The sequence below is a fragment of the Scyliorhinus torazame genome, chromosome 2 (assembly GCF_047496885.1).
Source record: "Scyliorhinus torazame isolate Kashiwa2021f chromosome 2, sScyTor2.1, whole genome shotgun sequence".
Taxonomy (NCBI): Eukaryota; Metazoa; Chordata; class Chondrichthyes; order Carcharhiniformes; family Scyliorhinidae; genus Scyliorhinus; species Scyliorhinus torazame.
Window position 1 is genome coordinate 299616110 of NC_092708.1, and position 23742 is coordinate 299639851.

At 46.5% G+C, this 23742-nt stretch overlaps 1 protein-coding gene across 3 annotated transcripts in view; it reads left to right on the top strand.

Annotated features, from left to right (window-relative positions):
• The window catches only part of slc25a21 (solute carrier family 25 member 21), a 920696-nt gene that overhangs the window by 564294 nt on the left and 332660 nt on the right, over positions 1 to 23742 (top strand). The window lies entirely within an intron of this gene.

Genomic DNA, 23742 nt, shown 5'->3' on the forward strand with positions numbered 1-23742 from the left:
GTAATCAGCATGTCCTAACATGCTTAACTTTAAAGGCACACATATTTTGAAATGTTAATGTTTTGAGCTCTTTGTTTTTCAAAGTTGCATTATGCCAGCTCTTAAATTCTATTCCTGGCTCAACCTGGAGATTCCTGGTGTTTACGATGCTAATGGAGTGCTACCTCTCCCTGGCCAAATGTTAAAGTCAGCTGTACTGCTGGAAACTCCCTAACGAAAATACAAGTTGTTTCGGGAACAGTAGAATTTCTGTATTGCTGAGGCTCTTATCTGGTGCTGGTGTTGACAATGCCACAGAATCCATTCACTTGCAGTGTACCGTCCCAACTATTCACTGTGGAGAAATAGTTTCAAAAGAACGCCATTAACTACAAGACAATCGGAGTGATCCATGTAGATTGACATTTTCTCCAAAAATAAAGAGGTGGTGGATTCTCTTTGGAAGGTTCTTTGAATGGACAACTTTTTTTTAAATTTAGAGTATCCAATTATTTTGTTCCAATTAAGGGGCAATTTAGCATGGTCAATCCACCTAACCTGCACATCTTTGGGTTGTGGGGGTAAAACCCACGCAGACATGGGGAGAATGTGCAAACTCCACACCAACAGTTACCTGGTGCCGGGCTCGAAGCCGGCCCTCAGCGCCGTAGGTAGCAGTGTTAACCACTGCGTTACCGTGCCGCCCTTGAGTGGGCAACCTTAAGCAGAATGCCTCATAATTAAAGCTCTGTTGAAAAGCAAAGATTGATGTATGTATAATCTTGGATTTTAGTGTGAAGAATCCTTTTTTTTTAGCAGATCTGCCATTTACTGCCGGTGCCTGCACCATCACGGGCGAGATTCTCCGAACCCCCCCCCCCCCCCCCCCCCCCCCCCGCCGGGTCGGAGAATCGCCGAGGGCTGCCGTGAATCCCGCCCCCACTGGTTGCCGAATTCTCCAGCACCGGAGATTCGGCGGGGGTGGGAATCACGCCGCGCCGGTTGGCGGTCCCACCCCGGCGATTCTCCGGCCCGGATGGGCCGAAGTCCCGCTGCTAGAATGCCTGTCCCGCCGGCGTGGATTAAACCACCTCTCTTACCGGCGGGACAAGGCGGCGCGGGCAGGCTCCGGGGTCCTGGGGGGGGCGCGTGGCGATCTGGCCCCGGGGGGTGCCCCCACGGTGGCCTGGCCCGCGATCGGGGCCCACCGATCCGCGGGCGGGCCTGTGCCGTGGGGCACTCTTTTCCTTCCGCCTTCGCCACGGTCTCCACCATGGCGGAGGCGGAAGAGACCCCTCCACTGCGCATGCGCAGTGTCAGTGTCAGTGCCTGGCAGTGTCATTTCTGCGCCAGCTGGCGGGGCACCAAAGGCCTTTCCCGCCAGCTGGCGGGGCGGAAATCAGTCCAGCGCGGGCCTAGCCCCTCAAGGTTAGGGCTGGGCCACTCGAGATGCAGAGACGTCCGCACCTTTGGGGCAGCGCGATGCCGGACTGATTTGCGCCGTTTTTGGCGCCGATCGGCAGACATCGCGCCGATTACGGAGAATTTCGCCCCACATGTTCTTGAGACCCCTCTGGCAGAGAAGAGACAGTTGCACACCTTGGGCGAAATTCTCCGGTATCGGCGCGATGTCCGCCGACTGGCGCCCAAAGCGGTGCAAATCAGTCGGGCATCACGCCGCCCCAAAGGTGCGGAATTCTCCGCATCTTGGGGGGCCGAGCCCCAACCTTAAGGGGCTAGGCCCGCACCGGCCGAATTTCCGCCCCGCCAGCTGGCGGAAAAGGCCTTTGGTGCCCCGCTAGCTGGCGCGGAAATGACATCTCCAGGCGGTGCATGCACGGGAGCGTTAGTGGCCGCTGACGGCATTCCCGCGCATGCGCAATGGAGGGAGTCTCTTCCGCCTCCGCCCTGGTGGAGACCGTGGCGAAGGCGGAAGGAAAAGAGTGCCCCCACGGCACAGGCCCGCGCGCGGATCGGTGGGCCCCGATCGCGGGCCAGGCCACCGTGGGGGCACCCCCCGGCACCAGATCGCCCCGCGCCCCCCCCCAGTACCCCAGAGCCCGCCCGCGCCGCCTTGTCCCGCCAGTAAGAGAGGTGGTTTAATCTACGGCGGCGGGACAGGCATTTTAGCAGCGGGATTTCGGGCCGGAGAATCGCGGGGGGGGGCGCCAACCGGCGCGGCGCGATTCCCGCCCCCGCCGAATCTCCGGTGCCGGAAAATTCGGCAACCGGCGGGGGCGGGATTCACGCCAGCCCCCGGCGATTCTCCGACCCGGCGGGGGGGGGGGTCGGAGAATCTCGCCCCTTGTTCTGAAATGTATGTTTGTAAAGCAAGTCAGGATAGAGTAATCTTGTAGTTTTGTCAGTGTTTGTCAGTGTCCATAACACAGTAATATATGCTCCATGGTCTTAACCAGGAACTCACACCAAGATAATATGTATCTGTTGCTGAAGACCATCAATTCAGTGAAATATGTACTTTGGCCTTCTTGAAACTTAATAGTTCTTCATAGCAAAAAGAATTTTGACTGAGACTGAGTGTTGCACATTCCATCCTGAAGAATGTATTGAATTTTTGTGTAGTTGCCACAAAGACAGCATGAGGAATGAGCCCAATGTGAGTTTTCATTGTGTATTTGTAATTTAAATGCAAATGTGGCAGTTTCCAATTAATTACCTAAAAAACAAATGTATTACTGTAAATATACCTGAAGATCTTTCTTGTGAATCGTGGCATGACCACATGCCACAGAGGTATTTTCTAATCTGGGTTATTTAAGTATTTGTCCATAGATAAAATTCACTTTTTTTAAATGGCACTGTCTCTTTGAATCTGGTATCTATACGGTGCTTCTTCCTTCTTTCACATAGTAAAGTGCACACATTTTTGAATGAAAAATTGATTTTATATTACCCTCTGGCCTCTCAAATCTTTTTCCTTTGTTGACTACAACACTTCAGGTACCGATATGCTCAACCACACCCTCATCTCCACCTTCTATGCCAGAGATGGGCAACCTAGGCTACTGATGGGCCGCCTGAGTGACATTCTTTCATCTCAGTGGGCCGCAAGATTGAAATCGCACATGTGCAGTAAAGATGAACAAGATTAAATACATTTAATACACACTGAATATTCAATAATGTTTTACAGAAAATGCTAAATCATCCATATATTAATAGAACTGATGCCAACTTCAAATGGCAGTAGTCACAGCTCGCAATGGCACCACTGAGACTGAAGAGCTGCTGGCCCTCTGATTGACTGGTAGCTCTTGGCTGGAAACGTTGATACCAGGCAGTTATTTGCCTGCTGGCCGTTGAATTGGGTTGGGCTCCCGGAAAAGGAATGGTGAGGTTACCTCCTTGCCATTATCATACCACCATCATTAAATTCAGCCCCCAGTATTTTCTCTAATTAAATATGGAAGACAGAAGCCATTGTCTTTGGTCCCTACCACAAACTCTACTCCCTAACCACCAACTGCATCAATTTCCCTCATCACTGTCTGAAGTTGAATCAGACTGTTCATAACTTCAGTGTCATTTTTGACCCCAAGATATGTTTTCAACCATGTATCTGTGCCACCACCACCACCAACTACTACCACCTCTGTAGCAACACCTGCCTTTGCCCGTGTTTTAGTTCACCTGCTGGCGAAACCCTCATCCTTGCTTTTCTTAATACCAAGCATGACTATTCTACTGCACTCCTAGCCAATGTCCAAAACTGTACCCTCAATAAAACTGAGGTTCTAAAATCTGCTGACTGTGTCAGAACTTATACCAAACCCATTCATCCATCACCCCTGTGCTCGCTGACCTGCACTGGCTCCTGATCAAGTAATGCCTCAATTTTAAAATTCTCATCCTTGTTTTCAAATCCCTCCGTGGCCTGTCCATTCCCTATCTCTGTATTTTCCTCCAGTCCTTCAACCCCCTGAGATACCTGCGCTCCTCTGCCTCTGGCGTCTTGCGCTTCCCTGATTTTACCAGCTGCACCATGGTCATGTCTTCAGCTGCCAACACCTAAACTTCTTTTCCTCTACCTAACTTTCCTTTTTTAAGACGTTCCTTAATACCTACCTCTTGGACCAAGTGTTTGATCACCGGCCCTAAAATCACCTTGTACGGCTTGGTGTCACATTTGTTTTAAAAGGCCCCTCTGAAGCATGTTGAAATGTTTCATCTCATTAAAGATGCTACATAAATACAAAGGGTATAATTCTCCCAAAACTTTTCGAGGAGACCACAATTAAGGAGAATTGCAGGAGCCGAGAAAATCCGACTGAAAATAAATCCTGCATGTTTAAATGAGGATTTAAATATGTTAATCTAGTTCGTGCCTAGTGAGGACATGAACCCTCTGCTGGGAGGACCCGGGACAATCAGAAACTTTGGCGCCTCCCGCAAATCCCGTTTCGGGCTTCTTCCGAATTCTCCTGGCATAATAAGATTTGCACCGGATGCAATACGGCCGGAGAAACATCAGGGTGTTGTTGCCCATTTGAGCTTTGTACATTGCTTTCATTATCCCCCAGTGCTGGTTAAGCTAGTATTCCCTGTGGAATGCAGAAGCAGATGTGGATTGCCCAATTCAAAATAGCATATGTGTAGACCCATTTTCATAGTGCTGTAATTCCACTTTTTAAAAATTACTTCATCAGAATTACAAAGCTAGAGCTCAGAGTGTGGACAAGGGCAAACCCCTAATCCAGCTCCCTGCCCGCTCCAAAAACCAATTCAAATTGAATCCAATTCATGGTCCCCACAAGAGAGACATACCACATCCAGGTATTACACCTGATCTCACGCTCATCTTAAAAGGTGTGGCATTTTAATTATGAAAGGCAACCAATGGAGGAAACACACACACTACCTACCAGCTGCACTCCTGAACAACTAACATTTATCTAGCACTCTTAAGGTAGCGAAAACATGAAATGAAATGAAATGAAAATCGCTTATTGTCACAAGTAGGCTTCAAATGAAGTTACTGTGAAAAGCCCCTAGTCGCCACATTCCGGCGCCTGTTCGGGGAGGCTGGTATGGGAATTGAACCATGCTGCTGTTCTGCCTTGGTCTGCTTTAAAAGCCAGCTATTTAGCCCTGTGCTAAACCAGCCCCAAGAAGCAAGAGGAGGAAGGCAAATCAGAACAAGAATCAGACAAGACCCTGAAGCTGAATGAAGGCTGAATGTGCAGTCAATGAGTAAGACTGTAAAGAGGCTTTTGTCGGTGAAGAGACATGTAGCAAGGCAGAAGCTTAATTTGAATATTACATGGCGGAAGATGGTCACCAGTTTGAGGGTATGCATAGGGGACTGGTGTCCGAAGAAGAGAAGGAAGGTGTAATTGAACAGAGACTGGGTGTAGCCACCTAAATTGGCCAACTCCCGATTTAAAATGGCGAACGGCAAAGGCTGATGGGAAAGTCAGCCAACATAGACAGAAACCAGCAGCTGCAGGTTTGCTGTGTATTTACCTCTGCAAAGGCCAGACAACATCTATACCAGCGACCATCAGCATAACAATGTAGCAGCCATCTGCATACTGATGAGCAATCCCCGGGAACAATAAGTAACATTTTGGACACACAAAGCAAAGCCAGACTCCTCGGCGCCAGCAGGAGCCAACACAAAGGAGGTGAACGAGTACCTCAAGACCGTCCATCGATCAGGAAACCGCTCCGGTATTGGAGAAATCGAACCAAGCGATTGGGACAAAGTCCAATCACTTGGGACCAGGTACAGGGTCCGCCCCGAAAGGTGGCAAGCCCCTAGGGACTATAAGAGTTAAGCCCCAAGTTCAAATCGGTCTCTCTTCAGCTCTCTTCACCTCTGCGTCCTGCCCGGGTCACCCAGCAACACAAACCAACATTGACCGTGACCGGTGCAGTGACCACTGAACGAAGTAAGTCTTAATTCAACGATCGCTACGAGATAGGCGCTCCTAGCTACCAATCCATACCAACTTCGAATCCCGCAGACTCAGAACCCGAACGAAAGGCCATTTGTTCCCCATACCTGGTGGGCCAGTCCAAAGTTAAGTATAGGCCTGTTAGTTGTAGAAGTAGCTGAGACGCAGAATTTGTGCATGAGTAGCGAATACTGTGTATAATAAATGTGCTTTGATTTGAATCTTACTAATCGGTGTATTGGGTTATTGATCATTACTCGGACTTGAACCTCGTGGCGGTATAAAGATACCTGGCGACTCAAGAGCAAAGGTAATAAAACAGAGCAATTGAACCAAGGAGAAAGTTAGCAACATGGGGAAGGTTGCAAAGGGAAGGTAGACTGAGGCCATGTACGAATTAGATGAAGGCAAAGGTTTTGAAATCAATGTGCTAAAAGTGAAGGCAAATACCTAGCACTGCAATTTGTGTACTGTTGAGTAAAACCTAAGTGACCATTCAAGGAAGAAGATAAAATTGAGTACTAAAATGCAAAATGTCTCTGTGCTGGAGATGCATTGGAGATAACCATGTAGCCAGGATAGGTTGCTGCAAGAGATATAGTGCATTCAGAGAAGTAGGAATGGAACAATGTATGGACTGTATCAAAGAGATAGAGCACAGAGGAACGCATTTCAAGATGATGGTGCAGTGAAGGTTGTGGGGAGTTTCGATGGGACAATGCTTCATTAAAAATGTAACTTAAAAGTGCTATAATTTAAAAGTACAACTTATCAAATATATTGCACATGGACAGATGTTTCCGTACAAACTGGAAATTTGTTTATAGTTGAGTTTAAATACTAATGACATAAAATTGGGGCAGGTAGAACCACTGTTTGGGTGTTTTGAGTGCCATTGAGGACCAGAATGGCAACAAAACATACATACAGACTTTTGGGGTGAGTTGTAACCGATGCTATATTGCTGTGGGAGTCCGTGTGTGTATGCAAATTAAGTGAATGGTTGTCAGTTAATTTTACATAAGTAGTTGCATTTTTGAGCAATTGCTCCAACTAACATCCTCTTCATCTCACACAACTGAACACAAATTCAGTAGAACGAAGGACCATGCTCTCCCCCCACCCCAGGTCTAACTGATAATCAGCCACTTATAGGGATTGATTTCAATGACCGTTGCTTCGATTTTTCAAGTGTTCTGGTGCTTCCTGAAAATTTGAAAAATTCTGCAGGGTGTTGTGTGCTCAAGAAGTCTTTCGTAACTTAAAGGTTTCCACACAAAATAGTTGCTCCCAGTCATGTGCACCAGTAGCATTTCCTCGGGAAAACAACATGAGACAGAATTTTAGGTTCTCCTGCTGGCCGGTGGAAGGAACCTAAAAATTCCTTGGATGGCCTTGTCACCAAGCTCCCTCCCGCAATTATCTCTTTGCAATTTTACGGTAGGCCGAGCAAGGCTAATCTGGTCCAGCCTACCTTGCCACAATTGAGGTCCTTAAGTGGCTAATTAATGGCCACTTAAGTAATAATTCCTGCCCAGTCTCAATTTTCAGGCTGGCAAGAGGAGTTCAGGAGCAGGTGGGAAGCCTACAAAGTTACCCTGTGCATGCCACAGGTAGGAAGGTGGGGGGGGGGGGGGGGGGGGGAGCACCTCCATCAATAGCCTCCTTTCAACTTCGGGCACAAACGGCCCACAAGAATTGGCCCCTAGGGGTTCTCCCTCCGTCCACTCACCCATTCTCCCGTCCCCAGTGGGCCTCAGCTCCCCTCCTCACCCTGAAACCCCCACACTTACCTGGTCAATGACCCCTGTGGCGTAGACCCTATCTAATGCAGCTTCTGGTGATGCTGGGACTAAACTGCTGCTGCTAATCAGATTGGTAAGTGGTTATCTGAGATGGGACTTCCTCCTGACTCAGAGATGGAAGTTCCTCCTCTGGCCGATTAACCTTCCTGGGAATATTAAAGTGCTGCAGGGTAGCCAGTGCTGGCGGCGATGCATTGGCCACAGATGTTTGGGTAGCAGGTAGAGAAACCCTGCGATTCTAAACTTCCTGGCCATGATTTATGCAATCAGCTACACAGAGCAGGGCAAGCTGCTGGAAGAGAGCAGGAAGATATGGGCTCACAGAAGGAGGCCAGATCCAGCCACGGTTTTCAGGGAGCAATTCTGACCTGAACCACACCGACAATTAGTATGTGAGATATTTGCATTTCAGTAAGATCACTCTCACTGAAATCTGCCACCTATTGCAGCAACAGCTGCAGTGTCAGAGCATGGCAAGGACCGTGCATTGTCAGTGGCTATGAAAGAGACTGTGGTGATGAACATTTGTGTGTGTGGCTCTTTCCAGGTTAAAGCTGGAGATATTTGCAACATTGCATCGTTTGCTGTGCAATGAATCATAAGCGAGGTCACTCATGCTCTCAGTTTTAAGATGGTTCATGACTATCTCTCGTCAGAGAGAAACAGGTGGAGTGAGCATAAGATTCTGCTAGGATTGCAGCCTTCCGAATGATGCAGGGTGCTGTTGACCACATGAATATTCATTTGTGGGCACCACATGTCATCTTTGATCTATATCAGAAACAAAAGATTCCACTTCCTCAATGCCCAGCTGGTGTGTGACCACACACAGAAAATCATGCTGTGCCAACTGCATTTGAGCTACCATGACAACCAAAAGATACTTGTCAACAAAGGCCACTGACCATGTGGCTGATGACTCTGATGTACAGTATGCATACATTGAAAACCATGATGCACAGGATTGAACAGACACTGGTGTGCTGAAACAATGCTGTTGCTCACTGGATGCTCAGTAGTACTCAGCAGGGTGAAAATCAAGACCCGTCATGGTCTGGTAAATGCTGCATGATTCTACTATCATGATGGCACATGATGGTATGGCAAGCAGCTGAGGAGCAGGAGCATGGCCCCTTGCCTGGCTGCCCATGAGGAATTCATCCAAATGCATACCACACCCAAATTGTCCATTCACCAACAGCCCAAAAGCTTACCTTTCGTCTGTCACTGGGTCATCAAAGCATTTGCTTAGTCACAAGAACTATCACAGAATGAGCATTCTAAACAAAAAAATGAATGAAAACATTCCATATTGCATACAAAAGTCAATCATCTATGCACTCCCTTAGTGCCTGCGTTTCTTGTCCTTTTGCTTGTTCTAATTCATTGTTCTCCCAGTGATTACCACATGGTTGACGCAAGGCTGCTGCCTTTCAGTGGAGGAGACTGTAGATGGCCTTGGAGGACAAGTTTAGGCAGTTCCTAATGGAGAAGTCCCAGCTACAGACTGGAAAGAACAATATCAAACAAAACCCAATTTCCCGGATGATAAAGTAGAAAGGCAGTGTATAAGGCTGGAATTGCCATTCTGTCACATGCAGTTTTTGTTGTTGTTCAGAGTGATCATGTTTGTTGTCCTTTTATGTTTTACTGGCAGTGTCTAATATCTAAAATGACCTCAAGTGTAAAATAATACTGTTGTCACCAGCTTGATCATTTAAAGCTTGGGCTTTGAATATTTTGACAAGCCTACAGGCAATTATGTATCATAAATGGCAATAATTTTTTGTAAGCTGTACTATATCAGAATGAGTACTATATGCAATAATGAAAGAATATTACCTTTAATAGCCACTTTATCTATTACTACGATAATACAAAAGTAATTTATCGGCATTGTTTTTCAAGTCATTGGTAAAATATTACCGCAAATTGTGGTATTCTTCACTTTCCCTCTCTAACTCATGTTTCTGAAATGGTTTTAATGAGTTTAGAAATGTAGACATTTGAAGAATACAAATTAGTGCAAGATAACAAGATGTGGTAAAACCGTATTCAGATACTTTGCGTTTTGTATCCAGTTGCTACAGTATGTTGGATTGGAATAACCAGTCCTGTGCACTTTAAAATTTGTTTAGCTAGATATTAAGTAATTATTATGAACTTATTTGACATTCGTTCTTGGTGCAATCGCCAAGATCCCATTAAATTGAAATTACCACCTTTATTTGACTTTTAATTACTTCAAATAAAAAAATATGGCTTTCCTGTTAAGTCCAGCAGTATTGCACTTGACTGCCTGAGGTGGATTGAGCATTCAATCATCTGGGCTACACATCTTAACAACTGATATTAATAGCTTTGCTTTGATTCACAGGCATTAACTTACTGTTCTTGCCTTGAGTTGTTAAGGCTATAAATTGCAGTCTGGCAGTTGATGGCACGTTCCACGCTGTAAAAGTTTGCGATGTTACTCCTGATGACTGTGAACGTAGATTTATTAGTGTTCATTTTAATTACTTTTAAGTTTATCACCTTGAGGTAGACTAGAACAAAGTAAATCTCTTGAAACAGGGTTATTGAATAACTTGTAAAATGGAACACTCAGTACTGATAGTGCCAATGAGGAAAGGAGACCAACGGCTTTATTGGATTTTATTTCCATTATTAAAAGTTAACTAAAGGGAAAAGATAGCCAAAATTGAGAATAGGAGGAAAAAGGACACACCAGTCCATGTTAACATTGTGATTTGTGGTTTTAAGGCTCTGTGAAAGAATTGGAGATGGTGTAATAAGTTTTGAGTTCAATACAGATAGGTTATGGTGAGGAGAAAGGGTAAACATATATAATGGTAGATTTATAGTATAAGGGAGAAACAGGGGAGAAAAAATTCAGAGATGTATTCAAGCCTTCACCAGCTAAGATTCTTGATCCTGTTTAGTATACAGTGGAAAGTACATATGGGAACTCGGCAAAGGCAATACATGCTTCTGCTTTGTTGCCGAGCATTAATGTTCCAGGCTCACCCACGAAGAATGTCTACAGGTCATTGTCCATAACAGTACCAAGAAACTAGCTCGAAACCCTAAGCTTTGTGAGAGGTTGGTGGTGTGTTGGGTAGGAGATGTCATTTGAAGATGTATTCACTAATCTTGACTACTTGTATGAGATTATTGAACTTTTTCTGACTTTGCTGCCAAATTTGTAGGGCCAGAATCTGGATATTGACCACCCTGGCCACCTGCTCCCATTCTCTTCCCAGGGTTTCCCGGCACTTCTGTATCTATGTGAAAATATGACGGGCGGGATTCTCTCAGCCGGGTTGGAGAATCGGTGGGCCGGGCACGGTTGGCGTGGTGCCGGTCGGGGGCCGCTCTATGCGCCCCCCCCCCCCCCCCACGGCGATTCTCCACCCGGGATGGGCCGAGTGGCCGCCCAAAAAAGCCCGAGTCCCGCCGGCGCCGTTCACATGTGGTCTTACCCAGTGGGACCCCGGCATCCATCCTGTCTGGGGCGGCCTGGTGGGGGGGGGGGGGGTGGGGTGTCCGACCCCGGAGGAGCCTCCACTGTGGCCTGGCCCGCGATCGGGACATACCGATCGGTGGGCCAGCCTCTCCTGGTGGGGGCCTCTTTCGCTCCACGCCGGCCCCTGTAGCCCTACGCCATATTGATTCGGGGCCGGCGGGGAGAAGAGAGCTGCCGTGCATTAGCACCGGTCGCAGCATTCATGCGCAGACCCACAGCATCCATTTGACGCCGGTATTGGCAGCCGGAGCGGCATGGGTTGCTCCAGTGCCGTGCTGGCCTCTTATAGGGCAGTGAATCGCTACACATAGCGGTCCGATGACGCTGTCGTTAAACTCTCCAGTTTTTACGACGGCGTCAACACTCTACCTTCAGATGGGAGAATCCCACCCTACATCTCTCCTTTCCTCTATCACTTAGCCCTGCATCCTAAAACCTGGGAGCCCTCTTACTGACCTGTTGTTTTATTTACTGTGCTTCAGCTAGTCAAGCCTTCCAGAGACAGTTGTTGCAGCTTCTGTTGCATGTAAGAGGAGGGCAGGCTGTCTTAAAGACATGTGTCACGGTAGCCTTGCACTGTAGCCCTGAAGAGCATGTAGGTAGTCAGTAGTGTATTTTGTGCTGGGCAGTACACTGAAATCCTTTGTATCAACAGGCAACATGAGGTTTGCGCCTTGTCTACTTCAATGGGACCAAGGTGGGGGTAACTGTGACTTGCGATCCCTGTGCCCAATATCAGGCCTCATCGCATTTTTGGACTTGATCTCCATGAAAACTGTGCAGTGATCACTTCTACTAATTATGTCATATACAGATGCATCTAAGACAGCTAGACTTGTAAGAGAGAGTAGTGTAGTAAGAAGTCTTACAACTCCAGGTTAAAGTCCAACAGGTTTGTAGAGAGGTCAAGGATGAGGCTCAATCTGGCTGATATGTCCTTGAGGATACAGACAGCTTTATCAGTAGTGATAGTATCATTCCCTTGAGGTACTCAGTGTTTCTTCAAATTCTGTTCAACATGCAGATGTACTGATTCATCAGTTGAGCGAGGGTGATTAGTGGTATCTATCTGGAGGATTTTCTTATTCTTATTTGACCTAAACCACAAAACTTCATGGGGTCTTCCCAGGGCTATTCTCTGGTGGATCTGACCTGCTTGGGGATAGAGAATGATGGAGAAGCCTGGAGAAGCCTGGGATAGTGGTCAGTTATGTCAGTCTGCTTCTGACAAGTCTGTGGGACTGTGCTGCCAACTTTGTGAGGACTTGATGAATGCAGTGATCAGCTTCAATCACAGTTCCTCACACAGTGGAGCAGTTTATGACTGTATGTTGTAAAATCAGTCACAAACAACATTTGTGCCACACAAGGGTAACACAGCAGTCAACTCCAACAAGTCAGAAAGGCTAATCACCTCCCTTGACATTCAGTTGTATTACCACCGGTCTTCTACCATCCTAAGGATTACCATTGACAGAAAATTCAACTGGAGCAGCTACAATAGTTCTCCTCCCATCTCTCTTTTCATAATATAAGTCAGGAATGTGCTTTTGGACTCTCCACTCGTCTGGAAAAGTCCAAAACATTCAGAAATTGGGCAGCATGGTAGCACAGTGGTTAGCACTGTGGCTTCACAACACCAGGGTCCCAGGTTCGATTCCCGGCTGGGTCACTGACTGTGCGGAGTCTGCACGTTCTCCCTGTGTCTGTGTGGATTTCCTCCGGCTGCTCCGGTTTCCTCCCACTAGTCCCGAAAGACGTGCTATTAGGTAATTTGGACATTCTGAATTCTCCCTGTGCACCCGAACAGGCGCTGGAACGTGGCAACTCGGGGCTTTTCACAGTAACTTCATTGCAATGTAAGCCTACTTATGACAATAAAGATTATTATTATTATTATTATTAAAGCAGCCTGCTTGATCAGCATTTCACCTACTAGTCTAAATGTCGGCCCCCTCCAGAATAAGTATGTTGTGGCTGCCGTGTGTACTATCTATAAAATTAACTGGGATGAACAAAAATGAATTTCCCTGTTCACCAGAGGCCCTGGTTGGTGTTGTCAGCAATTTTTGAGAACTCCACATGTCCAGGTTCAAATCCTATGAATGTGCATGTATACATTTAATAAACAAACTGAAAACAAGAGTCAACCTAGCACTCTTGCAAATCTTCCCCAATTTGAGTAACAACCATTTAAGCTAACTCTATGGGCACGATTTAACAGGATAGAGATGGAGTTGCATTTCCAGTGCATTTTGCGAGGTGTTTCTCAGTGCCTGCAGCGCCAAGAAAGACTCCACTATGTAACGGCAATTTGCTGTTTTCTTTGTGCTCAGTGAGGAACGACCCCCTGACCTGAGTTCTAGCAAGGCAACCTGGCACCTTGTTACTGTCAGCCTGGCAACCTGGCAGTGCCCCCTGCCAGCCTGATAGTGCCACCCTGGTGCCACCAGGCTGACAGGCCAAGGTGCCAGGTGGAGTTGCCAGGGTTGCACCTTGCCCAGAGCCCGACCAGCCAAGGGTCTGTAATGGCCTGGGGGACCCCACCCTCCCTCCCAGGTGTCTTTATGCCTGGTCCACATTTGTGGAAGCCAGTGCTAAACTGCGTCCTGGCGAGGTCTCCAAGCTGTGGCCATTAGTTCCGGGCTCCAGGAGAATACGGCGCAGACATATTTAAATGAGCCCAGCAAAGCAGAGATCCAGATCATGACGTCTCCCGAGATTCTGTAAAATCCCACAAGATATTTGAGTGTCGCGAATCTCACAAGAAATTAAATGGCCTCGTCGCGTCACCAAGTTGGGCGCGACAAGGCCATTAAAGCACGCCATATGTTTCTTGTCTGTGGCTAACTTTCTATCCATGTTAATACATAGAACACAGAAAAATACAGCACAGAACAGGCCCTTCGGCTCACAATGTTGTGCCGAACCTTTGTCCTAGATTAATCATAGATTATCATAGAATTTACAGTGCAGAAGTAAGCCATTCGGCCCATCGCGTCTGCACCGGCTCTTGGAAAGAGCACCCTACCCAAGGTCAACACCTCCACCCTATCCCCATAACCCAGTAACCCCACCCAACACTAAGGGCAATTTTAGACACTAAGGGCAATTTATCATGACCAGTCCACCCAACCTGCACATCCCCGGACCGTGGGAGGAAACCGGAGCACCCGGAGGAAACCCACGCGCACACGGGGAGGATGGGCAGACTCCGCACAGGCAGCGACCCAAGCCGGAATCGAACCTGGGACCATGGAGCTGTGAAGCAATTGTGCTATCCACAATGCTACCATGCTGCCCTTAAGAACAAATTAATCTACACTATATCATTCTACCGTAATCCATGTACCTATCCAATAGCTGCTTGAAGGTCCCTAATGTTTCCGACTCAACTACTTCCACAGGCAGTGCATTCCATGCCCCCACTACTTTCTGTGTAAAGAACCTACCTCTGACATCCCCCCTATATCTTCCACCATTCACCTTAAATTTATGTCCCCTTGTAATGGTTTGTTCCACCCGGGGAAAAAGTCTCTGACTGTCTACTCTATCTATTCCCCTGATCATCTTATAAACCTCTATCAAGTCGCCCCTCATCCTTCTCCGTTCTAATGAGAAAAGGCCTAGCATTCTCAACCTTTCCTCGTAAGACCTACTCTCCATTCCAGGCAACATCCTGGTAAATCTCCTTTGCACCTTTTCCAAAGCTTCCACATCCTTCCTAAAATGAGGCGACCAGAACTGTACACAGTACTCCAAATGTGGCCTTACCAAGGTTTTGTACAGCTGTATCATCACCTCACGGCTCTTAAATTCAATCCCTCTGTTAATGAACGCTAGCACACCATAGGCCTTCTTCACAGCTCTACCCACTTGAGTGGCAACTTTCAAAGATGTATGAACATAGGCCCCAAGATGTCTCTGCTCCTCCTCATTGCCAAGAACCCTACCATTCACCCTGTATTCCGCATTCATATTTGACTTGTATTTTCATACTTGGATTTGTATTTACATTTCCTCTGCCACCATGGGCTGGGTTCAGAAAAGCCTGTGACGATGAGATCAGGTGCCGGTATGGTTTAAAAATCTCTGGATCCCAATGCCTCTGGAAGGCACTGTGACTTTCAAAGGGAGAGCAGGAGCTGGTAGCCTGCACACCTCCAATTAACAGATTGTTAAGCTTTGTTTTGGAGCTTATTAACAGCATTTGGAGCAGCAGTTATAAATTGTCAGTCTTGTGGTATGGGCAAAATGGAAGGTCTGGGGCACATTAGGGAGCAGTTGTTCTAAACACAGCAGGAGCCATGAGTGCTAATGGTCAACAGTTATGAGAGACAGGATATAAACTCAGCTGCTCAACTAGTGACACAGAATTGCCACTGTTGGTGTTGAGAGGCATGTTTATCTTCTTAGTGAGTGGTTGGACGTTTTGAGAATGACATGTAGCTGCTGGCATCATTTGGGCATCAGAGGTAGCTCAAGGAAACACTGATGAACCAATGAGTAATAGGTGAGGGAGTTGACATGGGAGTAAGCTATACTGACATTGGACAGAGTAATGTAGAGGAGCTTTAGCACAAGCATCCTCCTCGTCAAGAAGAGGCCAGAGGAGCACAGTGAGGGGCTGCAGGGAGAAGAGGATGCTACCCATGACAACTGATGCACTGGAAAACAATCAGTTACCTTCAATTGACAAGAGTGCCAGTTCCATAGGAGACTTTGTAATTGGTCTCAGATATTTGTGCTCTGGTACACAATGACCTGATGTTTCGCAGACAGTGTCATAGTCCCCTGCCTGCAGCCATCAAGGACACCGGAGCACTGAATTTCTATCCAACTGGATCATTCCAGGGATCAGTTGAGGACGTAAATGGCATCTCGCAGTTGGTAACTCAATGTGCTATCAGGGCAGTGGATGACTCTGAGTGGCTGCTGGAGAATGCCGGTTATCCCTTGAAGGGCTTGCTGCTGATGTCCATCTGGTACACAGCCACAGAAACCGAGAGATACTACAACCAAAGCTGTCTACATTGAACAAACCATTGGCTTCTCATTGTTTTTAAAAGAAATTTAGAGTACCCAATTATTATTTTTTTCGAATTAACCTGCACATCTTTGGATTGTGGGGGCGAATCCCACGCAGACTTGGGGAGAATGTGCAATGACCCAGGGCCAGGATTCGAACCCGGATCCTCAGCGCCGCAGTCCCAGTGCCAACCATTGCACCACATGCCGCCCTCTATTGTCATTGTTTGTTGTGCTCTGCACAACATGGCAATGCTGCTTTCTCCTTTGTCTCTGCTACTCGTGGGTGAGCCTGTGGTTTCCATCCTTGTCATGGGGCTCTTCCGCAGTCTGCAGAATTTGTGCCCTTAGAGGGGCAACCTGTGTCACAGGGCATTGATGGTTCCTCAGTTGGAGGGGGCCAAGGATGGTGGTGTTCCATGAATTATAATAGTCATCTTTATTACTGTCACAAATAGGCATACATTAACACCGCAATGCAGTTACTGTGAAAATCCCCGAGTCTCCACACTCCAGCGCCTGTCCGGGTACATGGAGGGAGAAATCACTCCATTCTGCAGCATCATGCAGTCTCTTTCCATTTAAATAGTACACAGACATACTTTCGTAACTTGAGGAGGCAATGGATTCATGGTCATCATTAGACTTTTTATTCCAGATTTATTTTATTGAATTCAAATTTTAGCATCTGCCATGGTGGGATTCGAACCCAACTCCCCAGATCATTATTAACCTGGGCCTCTGAATTACTAGTCCAGCGACAATGCCACTGCCTCCCTGTACAGTGTCTATTGTCTGGTCTTGACATGTTCAAGGTCAGAGAAATGCTGAACTAGTACACAAAATCTGATTTGATGCTCATCCAAAGGCAGAATCATACAACAGCAAATTAATACTTTTAAACTTTCAGACTAACCCACCATAATAACTTCACAATGCCAGTGACAAAAAAGAATTGCATATCTACATGGATGGCCAGAGACTAAAGCATAATTCCAGCCCAACATACTTGGGCAGCATGGTGGCACAGTTGCTTCACAGCTCCAGAGTCCCAGGTTCGATTCCCGGCTTGGGCCACTGTCTGTGCGGAGTCTGCACGTTCTCTCCGTGTCTGTGTGGGTTTCCTCCAAGTGCTCCTGTTTCCTCCCACAGTCCAAAGATGTGCAGGCTAGGTGGATTGGCCATGCTAAAATTGCCCTTCGTGTCCAGAAAAAAGGCTAGGTGGGGTTACAGGAATGGAGTGGAAGTGTGGGCTTAAATGGGGTGCTCTTTCAAAGGGCTAACATTGCATTCCTAACTGCCAACCGAACCTGCACATTAACCTTAAGAGAATCGTGAACAAAGACTCCCAAGTCACTTTGTGCTCTGATTTTCTAAGCATTTTCCCATTTAGAAAATAGTCTATGCCTCTATTTCTCCTTCCAAAGTGCATAACCTCACACTTTTTCACATTGTATTCCATCTACCACTTCTTTGCCCACTCTCCTAGCCTGTCCAAGTCCTTCTGCAGCCCGCCTGCTTCCTCAATACTACCTGTCCCTCTACAGACCTTTGTAAAATCTGCAAACCTAGCAACAGTGCCTTCATTTCCTTCTTCCAATAGCTGAAACTGCAAGCACTTGAAACCTCTTTATCTTGTGTAAATAAACATTGTCAAATTCACTGCATAGATCAGAGAGTCAGAGTTGTCAGTTAAACAGTGTTTTCCCTGAGGCTGTGATGTTTCAAAGTTAAATGGATGACTGGGCTTTCAGTGAATAATGCATAACGAGGCTTGGCTGAGAACCCATGAATCCATTAGCCTGTTGAATTTTTGAATGGGCATGGAAGTGTCATAGCTTGGCATGGAGGGCATGATGGACATATGGGTTGTTTGTGAGGCATACCTTTGCATGGGGGGATATTTTTAATTTGTTCATGGAATTAGTACTCCACATCCAGCAGTGAATGATGGTGGGCAATTAAACAACTCACTGGAGGAGGAGGCTCCACACATATCCCCATCCCCAATTATGGAGGAGCCCAACGCATCGATAAGGCTGAAGCATTCACAACGATCTTCAGCCAGACGTGCCAGTGTATGATCCATCTCGGTCTCCTCGAGAGGTCCCAAGCATCACAGATGTCAGTTTTCAGCCAATTCAATTCACTCCACATGATATCAAGAAATGGCTGAAGGCCAAACCCACGACTGCTATCATCCAGAAGGACCAGCACAACAGATACCTGGGAACACCATCAACTGAACCATGCCCTCAAAGTCACTCACTATCCTGATTTTGAAATATATCACCTTCCCTTCACTGTTGATGGGTTAAAATGCTGGAACACCCTCCCTAACAGCACTGTGAATGGAACTACAATTCAGGAACTGCAGCGGTTCAAGGAGGAAGCTCACCATCACCTGAAGGGCAGTTAGGGATGTATTATAAATGCTGGCCCTAAGCAGCAATACATACATTCTATAAACAAATAAAAACAATATTCTTTAATATTAGCGACCCACAATTCAAATTTAAGCAAATAATTTTTCTGCTTGCATTTGGCAAGTTTTTCTTTGAACTTCTCTGCCTTGGCAGCAGCAGTGTTAGCGGTGGAACAAAAGTAGTTATGCTGGTGCAGCAAGGATACTGTACGGTCAGCACCTCTCTCCAGCTCACTGATCCGGAGCTGCAGGTCAGCCAATTCTTTTCAATGGAATTCTTTCTCCTTTTCCAACAGTTGTTTTAACTCGTGGATGTCTTGATCCTTGCTCCGGATGATCTTGTCATCCTTAGTAGCACAACAGTAAGTGCTCTCTGCCAGAAAGCTGGCTTCAATATTTTACTGTTGGCTTTATCATCAATAAAATAAATTAACACCTTGAAACAGGACTTAACTTTCTTTAGCTAAATATTCAGACTGCAGTGATTTCTTCACCAAACATGCAGTCCATATTTTCTGCTTTCTCTGCAGAATGGACAAGCAGCTGAGACGCTGAAGGAACAATATCCCGAGTGAAGCATAGAACCATAGAATTCCTACACTGCAGAAGAAGGCTGCTCGGCCCATCGGGTCTGCACCTATCCTCTGAAAGAGCAATCTACCTAGGCCCACGCCCCCACCCTATCCCCGTAACCACATATAACCGATGCCTCGCTGGACACTAAGGGGTAATTGATCAGGGCCAATCCACCTAACCTGCACATCTTTGGACGTTGGGAGGAAACCGGAGCACCCGGTGAAAACCAAGCAGTCATGGGGAGAAAGTGCAAACTCCACACAGACATTCACTCATGGTCGGAATCGAACTAGGGTCCCTGGTGCTGTGAGGCAACCATGCTAACCACTGTGCCACTGAGTTCCTTTTCTCCCTTTCCATTCAATTTGCAAGTGTTTGAATGCTGTCTGATGATTTTCACTGTTCAGGTGTCTCAGACAGAAACTTTAAAATGAACTCAACCCAGTGCTGCTATCTCCAGAAGAACAGGTAAATCATCCAGCTACAACTTTAAACGGTCTTGTTGCTGAAAGAAGCAGGATCACTAAATTTAGCCTGAAGCCACCAAATCATCAACCTTCAAGAATCGCATAATCCTTTAATTTTATAGGACTCTAAATTACTTAATCTGTTTTTCTCACTCTAATCTGTGTGTGTGTGAGTGAGTGAGTTAACTTTGAATCTGTTGGTGTGAAAGTCGAAAAACATTTATAATTATTATTTTACTCAGAACAAGTTGAGGCCAATAAAAACAAACATGTTTTTTTTTAAAACGCAAGCAAACTTGTCTGATCAAGGACTGGATTCTCCGTTTGGGAGACTATGTCCCCATGAAAACGCTGGTGTTTTACGCCAGGAAAACTGGCGCAAAACGGCCACCTGTTCCGGGGGGGGGGGGGGGGGGGGGGGCTGGGGGCTATCGGCCAGGCAGCGTAGAGCTCCCAGCTCTAGACGCTGATACAGCCTGGAGCATTGCCTGGTCCATGGCCACGTATGCGCATAGCGGCGGCATGCAGCGGCCACGCTGTGCTTCATGGTGGACACAGCCCGCAGACCTGGCCGCAAAAATAGTGTCCCCCCCTTCAGCCAGCTCGCAATCCCGGACCGCCCCCCCCCCCCACGGTGCCCCCAGCCCCGAATAATGCCCCCCTGCCCATGGATCAGCCCTCCCCGACTGTGGTGGCGCTGGACTGAGTCTGCAGCTGCCACACTGAGCTCCCAACAGCTGAGACCACACACGACCCATGCCGTCGGGACTCAGCCGGTCGGGGACGGAGCATCGTGGGGCGGGCCTCAGGCGATGGCCTGAGGCCGTGGATACGGCGTACACCGTATTCTGTGAGTACGCCGCTTTTCAGTGGGCAGAGCATCGCGAAAGCTGCGCCGCCCCCGATTTCGTCATCATCGGGGATTCTCCGCCCCATTGCCAAACGCGATTTCGGCGTCGGGGATCGGAGAATCCACCCTCAAGTACTTTATGGTCCCAGCACATAAACAATTGCACGCTCAAGTAGTAAGTACATCAGTTCTTAAGTAAAAATCTGTTGGGTCAAATGAGGAGAAGGAAAAGAGGGGAGCCATTCAATCATTCCTTATCTGATCCGAACATGGTTAATTCACACTTCTCTAAATTCTTATTAATTTTTTTTAAAAATTAGAGTACGCAATTATTTTCTTCCCAATTAAGGGGCAATTTAGCACTGCCAATCCACCTATCCGGCACATCTTTTTGGGTTGTGGGGGTGAGACCCACGCCGACACAGGGAGAATGTGCAAACTCCACACGGACAGTGACCCAGGGCCGGGATCAAACCCGGGTCCTCAGTGTTGTGAAGCAGCACTGCACCACCACCCTGCTGCCCCTAAATGCTTACTAATTTTATCAAACTTGGCATTCTTAGCCATATCTGATTCACTCTTTGTGTCATTGCTGCTTATCTTCAAAACACCCTCAAAATAAAAATTTCTCTTGTTTAAATCTTAGCTCATATGCTTCCCTCCTCCTTCCACCTTTGGTGCCTCAATATTTCTCAACCTCTGTTTCTTCCTCTGGAATTCTTCCCTAAACCTATCTGATTTGATTTGATTTGACTTATTATTGTCACATGTATTAGTATATAGTGAAAAGTATTGTGTCATGGGAATGTCCCTTTAAGAAATGTTTTTGTCTTATCACATGACTTCAGTGATGTCATTGTGTGGGTGGAGCTAGACTGTGGCTCTGAGTTTTACTTTCGCTTTGAGTTTAGACTGGTTTTGAACTGCACAGGTTGAAAGGAGTGTCTCTCTATCTTCATTTTAAAAGTTGTTTGCAGACTACTTGGTAACTTGAAAGAGATAATTGCTTTCTGGAAGGAATTCAAACCTGTTGTTTGAAAAGGGGAACAAAGTATCACTAACAGGTCTTATACCAGTAAGAGTGCCGTGTGCTGGGCCACACCTTTGAAAAGGGGTATCTGGCTTTACTTGGATTTTGTTACGAATTGGAACAGTTAAGGGGGGTTCATTAAGGGTTATACATGGATTAATGTAGCTGTGTGGGATATTTATGTGTGTAGTTGATACTAATTCTTACTGTGTGTGTTTATAATTGTGTGTTTATAAAAATGTTAATTAAATTCGTAGAATAAAGCTTGTTTTTTGATTAAAAGTGCCTAATAACTCTGTTGAATAATACCTGAAAGGCAGGCTCTTGTGCTTATCATAGCCAATATCAATAAACAATTATAGGTCAGGTGAACTCCATAATATACTTTGGAGTTTTCTAAACCCTGGCTCATAACAAATGTTTCTTGCATGCTATACAGACAACGTATGCCGTACATAGGAAAGTAAGGGGAGACTGCAGGATATAATGTTACAGTCATAGCTCATGTGTAGAGAAAAGATCAGCTTAATACGAGGTAGGTCCATTCAAAAGTCTGATGGCAGCAGGGAAGAAGCTGTTCTCAAGTCGCTCAACCTCTGCCATTCAACCTCCTTTACGATCCTCTTTGAAAGTGATTTATTTGACCAGGCTTTTGATCACTTTTCTTGTTTTTTGCCTTCCATGGCTCAAAGCCTCATAATGATTCTTCTACCTTAAAGATGCTGGGTAAAGGAAAGCTGTTTTGTAATTATCTTGGTAACAGCACCTTAAATACTACAGAAGTTAGTACATGAGTATTTTTATATTTTACATACAGGGTCAGAAGTACATTTAGTGGAATGTGTTTTATAAATCAACACTGGCTTTCATTTGTCCATTACTGCCTTTAGTATTAGTGAATACATTGGTAATCCTACGCACACTGTCAAGTGATGTTGCATTTCTAACCTCAAAAAGGACCGCAAAAAATTACTCTGCCGATTTAATAGAGCAGATTCACATGTTATTACAGCACAGAAGGAGGCCATTTAGCCCATCAAAACCATGCGGGCTCTCTGTAGAGCAATTCAATCAGTCCCAGTCCAATGTTCGAATTCCCCACCCTGTAAGTTTATTTTCCTCAACTGCCCGTTCAATTTATTTCTGAAATCATTCATTGTCTCCACCTTCCACCACCCTCATCCAGCAAGTTCCAGGTCATTGCCACTTGTTGCTTAAGCCCCCTGTATCTCTTGCCCAAAACCTTAAATCTCTGTTCCTTGGTAGCTTATTTCTTCAGTTGATGGGAACAGCTTTACTTTGTCTACTTTATCTTTTTTTTTTTTTTTTTTTTTTTTTTTTTTTATAAATGTTTTATTGAAAATTTTTTCCCAAACAACAATTTTTCCCCTCTTACAAAGCAAACGCAACAATAACAATACAGAAATTTTAAACAATACACAAGTAACAAAACCCCTTTATCTTTGACCTAAACTAAACCCCCCCTCCCCCCCCCCCCTCCCCCTGGGTTGCTGCTGCTGGTCATCTGTCTTCCCTCTAACGTTCCCCTAGGTAGTCGAGAAATGGCTGCCACCTCCTGGTGAACCCTTGAGCCGATCCTCTCAGGGCAAACTTTATCTGCTCCAGTTTAATGAACCCCGCCATATCATTTACCCAGGCCTCCAGTCCGGGGGGTTTCGCCTCCTTCCACATGAGTAGGATCCTGCGCCGGGCTACTAGGGACGCAAAGGCCACAACGTCGGCCTCTTTCGCCTCCTGCACTCCCGACTCTTCCGCAACTCCAAATAGAGCTAACCCCCAGCCTGGTTTGACCCGGGCCCTCACCACCTGCGAAATCACTCCCGTCACTCCCTTCCAATACCCTTCCAGTGCCGGGCATGCCCAAAACATATGTGCGTGGTTTGCCGGGCTCCCGCCACACCTCCCACATTTGTCCTCCACTCCAAAGAACCTGCTCAATCTTGCTCCCGTTATGTGTGCTCTATGTAGCACCTTAAATTGAATCAGGCTAAGCCTGGCGCATGAGGAAGAGGAATTTACCCTGCTTAGGGCATCAGCCCACATACCCTCCTCTATCTCCTCCCCTAGTTCTTCTTCCCACTTTCCTTTTAGTTCGCCCACCGACTCCTCCCCCTCTT